Source organism: Polypterus senegalus, chromosome 4 (assembly GCF_016835505.1).
Source record: "Polypterus senegalus isolate Bchr_013 chromosome 4, ASM1683550v1, whole genome shotgun sequence".
Lineage (NCBI taxonomy): Eukaryota > Metazoa > Chordata > Cladistia > Polypteriformes > Polypteridae > Polypterus > Polypterus senegalus.
This window is the reverse complement of record NC_053157.1, coordinates 209,708,106-209,724,406: the sequence shown is the minus strand read 5'-3', so window position 1 is coordinate 209,724,406 and position 16,301 is coordinate 209,708,106.

Genomic DNA, 16,301 nt, shown 5'->3' with positions numbered 1-16,301 from the left:
TGACAAAGTTTGATTTGAGTTGAACCCAAGAATGGAGACAAAGTGGACTTGATTGTAACTACTCTATTTCTGAGATTGTTGCCAAAGTGCATGCTTATTGTTTTTTGGTGCAGTTTACCAGAAGCTATTTAATATGTAGCCAGGACCCCATAGAAGTCCATAGGGTATATATATATATATATATATATATATATATATATATATATATATATATATATATATATATATATATATATATATATATATATAAAACATAAAAATCAGGCCTCAGGCTCAAAATCAGGTAGGACTCACCAGCTCCAAAGACACCTAGCTGTTAAACTCAGTAAGAAAGCTTTGCAATCTTCACACAGCACAGGAAACTCATAAAGGGAGAGGTTAACACTGAAGACTCAAAAGAACAAAGCAGAGTTTTCCCATATTTTGTTTGGAGGTTATAAAGCATTGTAACCAGTCAGCTTCTCTTTTGACTCTTTGAATGCTTTTTTGATCTCTTGCTGTTGTGTCTGGTATTCTTCCAGGTCAGAATTATTTGGCTTTTATTTTTCTTGTATTTTTGTGTACAGTGATCATTTCAGTTTTACATCTTAAACAATACCCTTATTTATCCATTTTGGGAATTTTTTTAGTCTTGTTTTATTAATTTTGATGATTATACTTATTTTGAACCTTGATCAGAATGTCTTTGAAGTCATACCACCTATAATTTATAGTTGCTGAGTTATTACTTTTCCATTTTATGTTTTCTACATAATTCTTAATCCCCACAAACACTGTAAAATAAATCTTGCATGTGTGAAAAATAATGACACAAAATAGCTAACTATACTCCAAAAGATCAGTACTTAAATTAAAAAAAATTAGGTTTTACCCTTTTTGTTGATTATTTGATTCAAATTCAATAAAAAAACAAGAATAAATTTAACTTACAGTTTTTATTAAAATGTAAACATTTTTTCTAACTTGTTCTATGTAAAAACAAAAAACTATACTGTGAACTGAACACATTTAAGTTAAGTTAAATTTAATGCACACTGAACTTCCTCTCACATCGATTTCTCAGACTTGGTTCAGCTACATTTTTATTCATAATATGTGCTATTTTACTATGAATGTGTAAATATAAAGCATATTAATTCCATAATGAATAACTAGTATTTCATTTTGCTAGTTACACACATAAGTAGTTGTTGTTTTCACTAAATCTTTCCCTTCATGTGGGAAACATGGCAAGCAAGATAGCGTCTTTTTTAACAACCTACCTCGTTGGTTTACTTTAAAAAGCAAGCACATTTTTTGGATAGCTACATGTGTTCATATACATTTTTTATTGTTTAAAACTACTATTTTACACAGAAAAAGAAAATGATGCTTTAAGATAAGTTTGAGAACGATATGGCGTTTATCCTAAACTATGATCAGTAAACAACATAAAAAGATGTTTGCCTACATGTCACAGTATTATTTGACCTCTTATTTAATGAGTGTATTTTCTTTTTAATTTTTAACACTGTGATTTATTTAGCGCTGCATACATCCTATTTTATTTCATGATTTTCACTATTGCATACTGAAAAGTAGTGAAAAAGGTGTCTATTCATTTAACCGGTATGTTTACGTAAATTCAGGAAGTGTTTGAAGATCGCCATCAGTCACAGTATTTCACTCTGACGTTTTCCTTCCCGTCTGTCTCTCATTCCTGAGACATTACTTGATTGAGATATACTTTGTGTATAAGTTTAAAAAAAAATTATTTTCACTTGAAGATTAGAATGTTAGAGCATATCCTGTGGCAATTGTCATAATGAACTAGCGTCTTGTTGTTTGTTGCTTGTAAAAAATAAACAAAAAAACTCCTTGTAAATATACTTATATGTTTATTTTTGTTAAATATTTTTAATTTCATCAAGAGAATTTTCAGTAAAGGTCACTGTAAGAAAAGGCAAGTCTTGCAATATAATTCTAAAAATATAAGAAAGTAATATTTGGTCAATTAGTTACTCACTCCCACTTCAATGCATTATTTGGATAAGTAACTGAATGATTTTAATATAATGCATTCATATAAGGCAATTGCAAAATATTATCAAGACATGACTGTAACCAAGAATCATTTAAATCTTTTATAATTATCATAAAGATTTACATTTTTGCTGCCTTAAACAAGTTCAAATTTGCATTGACATTTGAATGTCAGTCATTCAGTAAAAATTATCCTCAGACATTTGATTTAATTTTCAAATGTTTACATTTGAAAATATATCTCAGTTGTTTTGACTATCTGGATATGTTCAAATTAAAGAAGATATATGCCATATTGTAGCATTTATTTGTTATACAGTCATTACTGTCCAGTACAGTATGTCACATTATTACTCATTTGTTTTGTTTAATTCAAATAAAAATTGGAGTAAAATAAAAATATTTTTGCCACTACTTATATTTATGCTTACTGTATATTTCAAACTAATTTATTTTAGGTAAATTAATAAAATAAGTTTACTCAATAGTGCAAAAGATTAAATCTGATCAGAAATATTGCTTGTAATTTGTTACCTTATTTTTTGAAGTACTTTTAATACATTATTTTTTACAGTGAAGGCAGATTTCTTCAAACCATGTCTTTTGTTTTCGAAGACACTTTCATGTTTTACAATATTGTAATCACTGTGTCTTAAAGTATCAATAACATTTGTCATTAGCTTCATGTCAGTTCCATGTTTTGAATAGGGACTTCCCCATAAATATTTGGAAAGCTAAAATCCTCTATGATCAATACATCATCCTTATTACAAACACTGTCTGTGTTATTCAATTAAATAATATACTAGTAGCTGAGAAATCAGAATTTGGCAGTCTGTAGCACACTTTAATAACCAAATCTCTGGACATCTTCATCTACTTCTGCCTTGATTTTTCTGAATATTATTTTTTACGTACAATACCACGTCTCTTTCTTTCCTTAAGCAGGTATAGGCACTAATATGGTATTCCTATTTATTGCTTTCATTTAGTCAGGACTCTGTTATTCCTACATCTCAGTCCCAGGCCAATACTGCTGCCTATATTTCACACATTTTTTTGTAATATTCCTCGTATTAAGATGCAAATTATGTAAAGAGGAATGTTACCTAATGCATTTTTAGCTGAGGTTTAAATTGGTTGGGAGTGTTGCTTTTATACTGTATGTCCTCATCAGCAAATTGTGATTTTGGAGGAAGTCTTTCCATTGACTAAGAAAAGTAAAGAGATACTATTTGTTACTAGGTTGACATTTTCTTCATATTGTTCTATTCCTTCTGTTATCTCTATCTCAAATGTGTGTAGTATCATTAATAGATATTTGCATTCAGTTCTACCAAATGTTTTTACTGCAATCAGAGACGCCAAAATGTCTGGAAATACAGATACTGAAGTATCAAATCGTTACCAATGTCTACTTTTATTATATCTAGTTTGATCCTCTGCTGCTATTGAAGGGAGCAATTTTTGCCTATATTTTAATATCACTATTCAGTAATGAGATTGGTCTGTAAGATGTGCATTTCAGAGGACTTTTACTCTTCTGAAGAAGTAAATTAGTAGTGCGCAGCAGAATATTCTTCTGTAGCTTTTAACATATAATTAATATAATAATAATAATAATAAAATTCTACTAAGTAACTGTCTGGACATGTGGCATTCCTGTTTTGTAGAGAACTTATTGCATTTTGAATTTCATTGAGTCTCTGTAGTTTGCCTATTTCCTCTATAAGGGACATGCAAAGCTGAGGCAGTTCATCTTTATTGTGGAAAATGTTAACAATTTAACTTCTCCTTTATTACACATTGTTGAGTATAGAGATTCATTAAATATATTAACTTCATTATGTTCACTGCATTTGGCACCTTTTGTACTGTTTATCTCTGTAAATCCATTCCACACTACTTGTTTATGTATTTGTTGAGCTAGAATTTTTTTCAACTTTTTGTCCATGCTCATAGTAGAGCATAGTTAGTTAGAGTGGTGTGCCTTACAAAACACTCCTGACACACTTTTCTACCTAATCCACCCCTCCTACATTCTTTTCTTCTCCTCTCTTCCACACTCCCCATTACTTTGTACTGCTGATCCCAAGTATTTAAACTCATCCACCTTTGCCAACTCTACTCCCTGCATCTTTACCATTCCTCTGACCTCTGGCTCATTCACACACTGTCATGTTCCTACTGACCTTCTTTCCACTCCTCTCTAGAGCATATCTCCACCTCTCCATGGTCTCCTTGACCTGATCCCTTCTCTTACTACACATCACAATGTAATCCACAAACATCATAGTCCATTGGGACTCCTGTCTAATCTTGTCTGTCAACCTGTCCATCACCATTGCAAAAGGGCTTAGAGCCAATCCCAACATTGAATGTATCCAGTACTGCTATCGCAGACCTCACCACTTCCCTCGTACATATCCTGTACCACTCTTACATACTTCTCTGCCACTCCCAACTTCCTCATACAATAACACAACTCCTCTCTAGGCACTCTGTCATATTCTTTCTCTAAGTCCACAAAGACGCAATGTAGCTCCTTCTGTCCTTCTCTATACTTCTCTAAAAACACCATCAGAGGAAACATTGAATCTCTAGTGCTCTATCCCGAAATGAAACCATACTGCTGTTCGCTAATCATCACCTCCTTTCTTAACCTAGCTTCCACTACTCTTTCCCATAATGTCATGCAAAGGCTCATCAATTTTTGTCGATCTGCAATTACTACAGCTCTGCACGTCCCCCTTATTCTTAAACATCTGCACCAGTACACTTCTTGTCCACTCTTTGGGCATCCTCTCACTTTCCAAAATTACATTAAACAAATATGCAGGGTTTCATATATTTATTACTAAATATACTATATACTGAACATGTGTATATCGGTGTACATTGGTGTATATAAATAGAATCTATGGTAAGCACAAATTTGTGCACTCTGCAGACTGCAAACAGAGTGATGAATCTTCTGTGCAAAGGCAGCAGCTCATCTGTTACAGAAGTTTTTTATTTATATGGATTTTTAAAAGTGCTGACGTCATCCTAAAAAAATATTACGTTTTTTCCAGTTGAAATTCTCTTGCATGTTACAGGGCCAGCAACTACTATGAGTCACCAGAAATTGGATGTAACAGTGTAAACTGAATTGGAATTTCTTCATAAAATGCTTGTGTGACAAAAAGTCCTTAGCACAACAGTATTTCTGTTGATATTCCCCAAATCTTTCATTTGATTTGAATTAACACATCAGGATGTGAGAAGATGCACCATCATTCCTCTTAGAAACTAGCCTGAAAATGTTTCAAAACAGATAGCTATGAGTAGTTGGATACTGCAGTGTGCACCAGTTATATCAAGGTGTGCAGGTCACTTAAGGCTTAAGATAGCAGACACTCCCCACAACTAAAAGATGGGTTATGCCATCCTGAAAACTTCATGCACAAACATGAAACAACTGATGAGAAACAGTATAATAGGTGTCTGAATTAACAAAAACATTAAAGCCTTCTTGTGTATGAAGCTGACTGTGCAACTCACCTGGCCAAGCCAAAAGATTACTATTCTTCTACAGGTACATCTTAAGCTACGAAGCCAAAGGTTTGAGACCTAAAGTTATGTTTAACTGTACCAAATATTTCAAAGAAGCAACAAGGATGTTGAAATAAATAATCACAAAAACTGTGTCAACGTAAAGTCACTTTTCAGACCTGGAACTTTGAAATGAAGGATGGCATCTGGCCAAAGAGAACACCTCAGTGAAGGCTCAGACCAGTAGCATACTTACGGTTAAACTCAGTTCTAGGTTAGGCTAACACATAGCAGTGAAAATAAACCTCTAGAGAATGTATTAGTAAACGTCGGTCATCTAGCCATTCATTGTCTATATTCTTATCTAGTTTATTTTTTAGGGCAGCCACGCATATGCCAGAAGCATGGCACGCAAGAAACTTATTCCCACATGTAATGGATTTGGTTGAAGTTGTTTATTAGTCTGACCTGGATATCTTCAGACTGTGCTAGGAAAACCAAAAGAAAGTATACTTATTATGATTGCAAAAAGTGTGCAAATATGTGACCAATATTATTAATTTATTTTTCAATTAAAAATGTTGGTTATATGATTTCATCAAAGGTAAAAAAAATATATAATATAATTTGCCTAGATTTTTCTCTGAAAATTCAATAAGAGTTGAAAAAGTAAAAAAAAAAAAAAGTTTAAATGGAGTCAGACAAGCCAGACTCAGTCAAAGTCCTGGAGACCTTGGCCAACAAACTGTCTCGCCCCTACTGGCCATTCTACAAGTGAGTCAGTACTGGGTCAGCCAGTCTAATGTAAGGGCCCTTCTACCCAATGATTCCAGTGCTCCTTTATCTGAGATGACGTTTCCATGGCAGGCAAACAACTTGGCAGTAGAGCAGACATACCAAGTGCCACATGATACCAAGAAGAGAAACACAATTGGCGACAATTAGTTTATAAATATCGTATTACTTTTATTTTAGTACTGAAGACTGACCACAGAGATGTGTTAAACTGAAGTAATGAGTTTTCAACCTTAATTAAAAAGCTGAGACTGAAGGATCACATCTTATAGTAGCAGGCAGGCCATTCCACAGCTTTAGGGACCTGTAATTAAAAGCTCAGCCTCCCACTCTTGCTTTGTTAATTCTCTGAATCATAAGCAGGCGCTCTGGTTTAGAAGTAATGATAAGTTCAGATAAATAAGTAGGGCTTTAGCCGTTTAAGGCTACATATTTTATAAGTAGGATTTTGAAATCAGGGTAAGGACTCGAGAATTGAAGTTTTGCATTCATATTTTCTTGTTTTTGTAATAATTCTTGCAGCGACATTTTGAACTGAGAGCTGTATAAATAACAATTTGAACAGCCAGTGTACCCCTCACTGAAGTAGTCAATCCTACTAGAAATCAGTGCACAAATTAATTTCTCAGTATCCTGGATATTTAGAAAATGTTCTACTTTTTTAAGACAGAATAAACATGTTTTGGATAGCTTCCATGATTTAAACAGCATTTTAGTTTCAAAGATATTGCCTAGGTTGCTGGCTGGTTAAGTAAAACTAATGGTGATTCTAAATGAGTTAAATAATGACAAAATATTGTTACAATCAGCATCATTTCCTCCAATAATTAGATTTTGGTTTTATCAGTAAAATTACCGTTATGTTTTTTATTGATAGTACCCAATGGAAGAATTAACTTTTGTAAGTTGCTTTGGATAAAAGCATCGATTAAGCGAACAAATAAAAATTGAAAACATTAAAGGTCTCAGTACTGAGCCCTGCAGGACACCATATTTAACTTCTGTGTATAGTGATAGAGTACTGTCAGTACATTTCTGTATGTACTGGAATTGATTTAGTAAATAAAAAATAAGCCAGGAAAAGACATTGCTTGTAAGCTTGTCATGGATGGCCGGGGCCCTTGCCCAGCCAGAACGCCTCTGTCTTTGGTGGGCTGGGGGAGCTAGATGGCAGCCTCGATGGTACCTCTGACTCCTGCAGGACTTCATTGGAATTGGAGTTTGTTACAGCCCTTTTTGGATCTGGGGGCACCACCAGGGTGTGCTGCAACTATTCCTGTGCCCTTGTGGGCAGTTTTTCTGCCACACACGGAAGCGCTGCCAGAAGTAGGTCAACGAGCATTTGGAGCACTTCCAGGTGACCTATATAAGGGACCAGCAGACACTGTTTTGGGAGCCAGAGTCGGGTGGTAGTGGACAAAACTTGCCGGAGAGGAGGGGTGGAGATAGAGAGAAGAGGACTAAGAACTGTGGTGTATTTTGTACTTTGTGGACTATGTTGTGTGTTCCTGGGAACAGGTAAGACGTTCCACACCAGCAAAGAATAAATAAAGGATATTTGTGTTTTATCACTGCCTCCTGTGTTTGTCTGTGTTGAGTTAATTGCTGGTATAGCACCATCTGTCTTCTCAGCCCAATATCAGCTTCCAGCCTGTGTAGTAAAGTAGAATGTTCACTGGTGTCAAAAACTGTACTTAAATCTACCAACATAATTACAGTGGAATGACCTTCATCAGTGGATAATACACGTATTAGTGCCATTTCTGTATTATAACCTGTAAGGAAGCCTGACTGGAATTTCTCAAATAAATTGTGATGTGTAACGTGAGACTGAAGCTGATTGGAAACTACGGTTTCAAGTATTTTATAGAGAAAGGACAGATTTAAAATGGGTCTATAATTACATTTGTGGGTATAGGTGTGAAAGTGTAAATATGGGTATAGGTGTATAAGTGTATGTGGGTCTAGGTCTGTTTTTTTAAGTAATGGCTTGATAACTGGCATTTTTAGTGCATCAGGAACTATTCAGTAATGGCTTATTGGTAATGCTAAGAGTAGGTGCTGCCAGAACATCCTTTGAGCTTTTTACTAGTTTTGTTGGCACTGGGTCTTAAATGTTTGACTGACATTTTGTTTTGCCATGATTGCTGCCATTTTGAAACACTTGTTTTTCATTGACAGCCATTTTGTGCATAGCATATGTGATCTCATTGCTGTGTGGTGACACCATTAAGTTGCAAGTCATTAGACAGTTTTTAGGGCTGTGGCATGCTCCTTCTGGTGTCAAAGATGCTAGTTACAGCTGGAGTAATTAGAGTTTTTTCAGGGTTAACAGAATTTTGTATGTTTACCTTGATTTTGATTTTTGGTTAGGTTTCTAGTTAATCACTTTAGTTTACTTGGATTCCTTGTCTTTTCTGTCATCTCACCATTTCTCTGTCATCTTTTTGTGTGCCACCTCCCAGGAAGACTCCTTTGGGGTGTATCATTTTCTGCACAATTATGGTCCTTTCCTTGTTAAGAGCAAATTATGTGATCAAAAAGACAAAGTCAGGGTCTTCAGAAGACTCTGGTTTGTCTTTTTGACTACGTAATTTGCTCTAGAATAAAGGAGAACCAGTGCAGAGGAAGAGCAACTGAAAGTGACAGACTCTGTCTGAGAAACTCTTTTAGGCAAAACATATTAAAGAAAGGAACTCCATCATCTGTAAAATGGCTTTTGTCATTGTTTAGTTTGAGCTTTTTAAATTGACTGTCGACAAAAGTCGCAGTAAGAGGTGGAATGTGGCTATCAACAAAAAGTGACAGTCATGAAATAGAAGGCTGAAAGTATAGATAAATGTGGTTAAAAGTCATCTTGAATAGAGTGTTTGGTTTTATTTGTTAGATCTTCTGCAAGACTATTTGAGCCTGCAGTATAGATGGTTAGTTTTCTGTAGACTCCTAGTGAAACAATGTGTGAAAAGAAACAGGTACACTGTTTTGGGCAATGTTTCCACTTCCTGTTGAATTTTCTTCCCTGAAACAGATGACGAAGTGGGATGCAAACTTAGGTAAGATGGAATCACAGGTGACATTTCTGCTGCTCCGCTGAAGAAGATTTGCAGATTTGGATTCTGCTAGCTGTGTAATGAAGATTCCTGCACAGTCTGCCTGAGCATGCCACTAGTTACATTTTGTCCATCACTGAAACCAGAAATTGCCATCAGTGAGGAATTGTTCACGGTGCTCTCTCTTCACTCTCTTTGAGATAGCAGACTTGTGGTACGAACATGGGTCACTGAAGTCAGAGCCACCAATTGTACTTCTCACCTAAAGAAGATCTCTGTTAGCGAGTTTCAGATTTGGTTCTCTTAGTTGTGACGTGGCCTTTCCTGTGCAGCAGCTCCCTCCAGTCTGGCTGTAAGCACTGCTGGTGATGTTCGCCAAATGATTTTTTTAATCCTCTTTATGAGTTATTGACACAATAAAATTGTGGCAACCAGCAGTATAAGCCAGAGTTTGCAGTCTGAAGCAAGAGTCAGAAAAAAGAAAACCACCAGTGCAGCATATGTTGCAAATGTCCCACAAATGCTTGCTTTGAACAGTATCATAAGGTTCAGTATTATTTTAGATACAGGGAACATGTATTTCCAAATATTTGTTGTTTGAATGTTTAGCACATTTAGATAAATAAAAAGAGACTTGACATCTTTCACAAAAAACATAGTTTTATTGAAATAAATCAAGCTTAACGCTATAAGGGTAAAAAAATTGAGCATCAAAAGAAATATAGAGCCTCCACTTGGTCAAATGGGTAAATTCTGTAGCAGTATCTGAACCAATCTACTGAAAATCATTCCATTATATAAAATCTAGTTACTGTAAGATGTGATGCCAGTAAAAATAACAAATGTGCCTCTTTTGTTATTTTACAATATTTACCTTCTATAATAATCAATCTGCATTTGTTAAACATGTCGTAAACAAAATGATATGCCAAAAAGAGATTTCATGGGAATGGTCTGAATTTGTGTATTACAGCAGTCCATATAGTATAAAACATTCTAGAAGCAAACACATTTTTTCATACTGAGTTGAAAACCATAGCAAAGCTTTAAAACTACTTAATTTTATTTAATGCTTTGAGAAGTGTTTTGTGTAAACTAAATGTCATTACTCACAATGACAGGGACTATGTGGAATAAACCTACTTATTTACTACTTTCAGAATACCCATTTGGTAACGGTAGCAAAACTGTGTTCTCAGACCTCTTAGTAAGGTTTTAGGTTGAAAGACAACTGAGGACATTTTTAAAAATGCAGACAAAGCCAGCATTGTGAGAACAACCTTGGATTTGCCGAAAGCCTAACTAGCTACACAGCAGCTGTGCTGACAGGAAGGGGGACCCTAAGGATTCCAGACATAACATGTTAGCAAATTGGCACCTTTCCTGCTGTTCTTGGCTTGTCTGGAAATGCATTTAGGAACCACAAGTTCCATCTCGGTTGCCTCAAGAGGGTGACGTGTGTCTACCTCACGTATGACCATTTTTATCTGTCTTCGACTGATTCCTCTCACTTCATCCATTTGAAGACAGCATCATTGAAGTTAAATTGCTTTGCTTTCATTTGTATGTGGAAAAAAAGACTATGTTGCAAAATTTTATAGGCATTTTGAAAATTATTTTTATAGGCAATATCCAGTGTTTCCTTTTTAAAACTCAACCAAGCACTCAGTGAAATAAACTTACATTTAGACCAATGGCTACATTCACTCTGACCCAAAGTGGCTGCTGTAATATGGTCATTATTGTTATATGGACAGTATGCCACATAATGGTGTTCCTTTAGGGGGCAATAGCTCCCTAGTTGGAATAAGTTCTTTTGTAATTGCTGTGTTTTAAGAAACCGAAAAGTATATAGATATGATTTTAAAAGGCGATATCCCCCCATAGTGATACGGCAGTAAAAAAATCACATAAGAGAAAATAACCACTTTTTTTACTGACGATTTACGCAGCATTACAGACAAAGGAAGCCATAGCAAGACAATTACCCAGGTGGGAACCATTTTTCGTCGCTGCGCTGGAAGGCTTTTTGGGATGGATGATGATATCACTTCCCCAACGTCAGCAAATAGCCCATTTCCAAACAAGGAAAGAAGATTTTGTGCTGACTTTTAACATAGGACAAAATAGTATGCAATTGTCTTTAGGCTGACTATACATTCCTCCAGTTGTCTTTGTCTATCTTGTCCTATGCTTGGCCCAGCAATTCTAAATGCTGAGAGCCCCTGTGTGCTAACTTTGGCCTGGCCTGTACATGTGAGTGGATTTATAAAATAATTTTTGTACATCGCACAGTGACATTAAACTTATATTCTGATTACAAATGGCAATCTAATTAAAGTTGTGTCTGAGAATGAAGCTTGCCACACATGTGTGTCAGAGGATCTCTTTACATGCTCTGTTGGGGTATGTAATAAACCGCCGGGATGAGAGGAAGCATTATCCTTAATACTGTCTTCTCCTTCTCTCCCCATTGCACTGAGAAACTGCCCACAGAGGATGCCTAACTCTACTTGTTCTGTTACCCTGTCCATAAGAACCCTGGCTTCCTGGAAAGAGGCGTCATTTTGGCAAGAGAAATCCGCCAGAAAGACCTCCCAAGCAAACTGACCCTAATCCATGGCAAAGAAGCCCAGTCTTTCCTTTGTAATTTGTAGCCCAGGAACAAGGAAAATGAAGCATCTGGAGTGTTACTTTTGTTTATTTCGACTACTCATTAACTCTTTTAGGGCTAATTATTTTTTTCCCTTTTGTCCCAGGGCCAAATATTTTTCCTGAAATCTCAGTTTTCTAAAAAGCACACAAAGGAATGATTTCACATACTGTATAAATCAACAAATATTTTTGACAAATGTCACTGTTTTATGCTCCATGAGCCTCTATAGTATGTAAATTCACATACTTATTACATACCTGCTTGTCTCGTCACTTATAACCTGAAAGGCATTTTCTGGAAAAAATCAGCTTGAAGTAGTCAAGTGGCTGCTAATCCGTAGTATCCATTAGCACACCGTGTCGTTCGATGAAGCCCAGTGTCAGCTTGCCTCCCACAGATCTATGTCTGTGTAGTCCTCCCAGGTCAACATTACTGTAGACACTTGTCTTCAGCACTGTGATCAGCGGAGAACTGATATGCTGGAGGCCGATCAGCTGATACAGTTACCTGACTTTCATTTTCAATCCCCAGATCACTTGCATCAAAATTGGAATTCGATAAGTCAGAGTCCAATTCAGCAATAATACAGAAAAAATAAATAATATGAAATGTTTTGCTTTGCGCATACGCTTCACTCTCTCACCCGATGTCGATGCCATTCTTGACGTTGTTTACTCTATGCTACTCACACAACACACAGGGATTCAATGTTAAGTTAATGAGTCTAATCGTCCTCCTAACAAAGAGGGTCTACCTATAATGCAACTGTGAGTTTTATCGTTTACAGTTTTTATCAACCTCTGCCCCTGGATGTCGACATTACATTTGCCCTCAACATCCACCATAAAAGAGTTAAACAGGACAACTTGGTTGGCTCTGCAAATTTTCTTCCAGCATTTTGTCATGCCTCCACCTGGCCACAGGCTTCAAGTAAATCAATGCTTGGTTAGGCCAGGGAAGGACATTGGCTTTTCCTACAGTGGAAAATCCAGCCATTTTGCATAATATACAAATTATATGAATTATAGGATTTAATTTAATTTCTTTTTCTATACAGAAATTTCAAAAAGTTTTAAATAAGCAACAACTTGATTAAATCAAAAGAAAATATTTTTCATACAGAGCATGTCAATGGTACTGAAAACCAAATGGCTAAGGACGTAGTGGAGGATTAACAGTTAAGTCACATTACAATTACCATATTTAAACTAATGCTGTTAGATTTGTGTCTCAAAGCTTCATATTTCATCCAGTGAATCATATTGACTCACATCAATGAAGATAGCATAGCTAGTGCTTGAAGTGGAACCAAATTACCAGCAGTTTCTAATGGAGATATACTAGAATTGGATCGAAGGGAGTGGAGGGACCACCGTGAAACTTTGAATAGCACAATAAAATAACATTAGATTGAAGCTTCAAGGCACTGAGCAATGCAAGTGTGAGTACTGGTCCACATATATAAGTATAAAAAATAACGTAGCCTGAGAGCTCCAGCAGAAAAGGCACATGCTGCATGGAATTAATGGAACATTATAGTTAAAAATGGCCACTTCAGCCATCACTCCAGATATTAAGGTGAATTCAAAACAGGGTCCAGAGTAGTGACCAATAAAAGGTGGGCTGACTTTGAATAAACATGTCAAAAGAGAGAAAGTGAGTAGGAAGAAACAGCAGTGAAGTAGAAGCTGTTATTGTATGAAACCCTCGCATGCTTTGAGATACAACAGGGGGAAGACCCTGAGATCTTTCAGACGGTGTTGTTAAAAAATATCTTAAAAATTCACTTACCACTTCTTACAACATTTATATTATTTGACCTCTACAACAAACAATACTCAAAGGTAACAGAAACAAAACAACTATTGCAACTATAACAACTTTCCTTAAATAATAAAGATAAATGCAATATGCACAGAATTTAATAAAACAATAAGAAACTATACTGTATGTTTATAGTTACAGATATTTATTCACTAACATCTCACTCGTGAGCTCACCCACATTTAACATAAATGTCTGTCCACTTACAAACTGTCACACTAGGGGTCCCAATCGTAGCTAAGGGTAGTTGTTGCCTTTAAGTAACACTGACTCACTTATGTGTGCCCAACTCAGATAACAGGAAAGAAAAACAAATGTGTAGCTCCTACTTATGCTGCTACTTCATGTGTTCAGAGTGCCACTTTCTTCAGCAGTTGACAGAACAGCACTAGTGTCTTCAACTCGAAGAACACTCTTTCCTTACACTGGTAAGTCTTTGTCTATCTTTCTTTTTCTTTTTTTACTAGACTTTTGGCACATCTTTAGTCACTTTTTTCCAGACTTTTTCATGTTTGATTGTCCACTCATATCTTTGCAACAGAGGGACACTCGTTTTCTTTTGCTATACACGGTAAACAGCCAACATACTGATTTTTCACACCTGCTAGCCACCTTCTCTATGAAAGTGCAGTGGCACTGACCAGCCCATTGTTTCCATCTGGCTGAACTTTTAAGTGTTTTGTTTGCTATTCTGCCTGCCAATTTCCCTAAATTTATATCCCCTCTCACGCCTCTCTTCTGCTTTTTTTTTCAATTAAGTCACTGTTACTACTGTGATTTTTTATTGATAAATATGATTTTCACAATTTGAATATAAATATATACATATATATATATATATATATATATATATATATATATAATTATATTGAATGTCCTTGTTAACTGTTAGGTTTTGCCATTAGTACCCTTTGGAAGCATTTTAATTAAAGCCTCTTGATCTGTGACTGAGTTCCGATGCTACTTTAGTGCAAGGACAATTGTTGATAAGAGAACCAGTACAATCTAATGTAGCAGAATTCAATCTCCAGAGGTCTTGTTTATCAGTAATTAGCAAGGAAATTAGAAATGAAACAAATCATGCACTTCTGTAATTGACAAGGGTGTTTAAGAAGTGTTACCAGCATCTGCAAGTCAGTCGTCTCCTTTTATGTACTGAGTGACTCCTCACACATGTCAACAAAGGCTTTCTTCCCACTCTGAACTAGCTATGTGAATGTGACTATGGCACTACCCAATCCTGGTTGAGAAAGACCAATCAGGGGAGACACTAGCAACCATCAGGCTAGGATTCACACTTTCATGTGCTGCCTAGATACACCTCTTTCCAAACACTCTTTATTCTTTCTTTTAAATAAACTTTATTAAAACATCTCACAGCTTGATGTGATTTTTTTTCCTTTTCAAAATCTACAGCAGGTTTCATGTAGAATTTGGCAAGGCATACACATATATACTACTGGTAACATAGTAGTTTAAAGTTTGCTGAAAGAATTTCAGGGAAGCGGAATAATTGCAGTTGCTTGTTAGAAAGTATTATAAATTAATAATTTATAAACTGTCTTTGCTTAATTTTCTCTTCTTCAATATTTTTTTCTATTGTTATTATACTTTTGTGTATTCTTGGAGTTTGTAGTAACTGCAAAATGGGCAGTGAGTCCAAAATGGAAATTGAAGATCAGGAGAAACAATGGAGTACAAAGAATATAATAGCACCTCTCATGCTGAAAGTTCCTCACAAGTGCTCAAAAAGCTACAACAAGAATAGAAGCACTGAAAAGTATCAAAATAATTAATGCTAGGAGAAATGGGGCATGAGAACAACATTTCCAAGGGCTCTGGAGGAGTGGTGCAGAAAATGATAGGATAACTGGAATTATCATATCTAGAGTACTGTACATGTTCTTTATATATATATAGTCTATATATAATATATAGTCTATATATACTGTGTATATATATATATATATATATATATATATATATATATATATATATATATATATATATATATATATATATATTGTCAAGGCTAGACAAATTAAGGAGCCAAAAAAAGGTTTGGGGCAGCCACCCATATAATATTCCAGGCTACAAAAGGATAAAATGGTTTTATAGATGTGTATAAGTTCGAGTCCAACACAGAAATGATTTGCTTGTAAAAAGATGGCGGCTTTGAAGGAGAGCGGAGGAAGTGACATCATCAATAGGGCTGGAACCAGAATTAGTATCACTGGGGTCGGGACTGGAAGTGACATCATCAATAGGGCCAGAACAAGAAGTAATGTCATTGGGGTCAGGCAGACTTTCCTGTAACAGGTCTGCAGAGAAGTGAGACAAAGAGTTAGCACACTTCGCCAAAACCTGGTCTGGCATGGAATTGCATTCAGGCCCTTTAGCTGCCTCCCATTCTCACATGT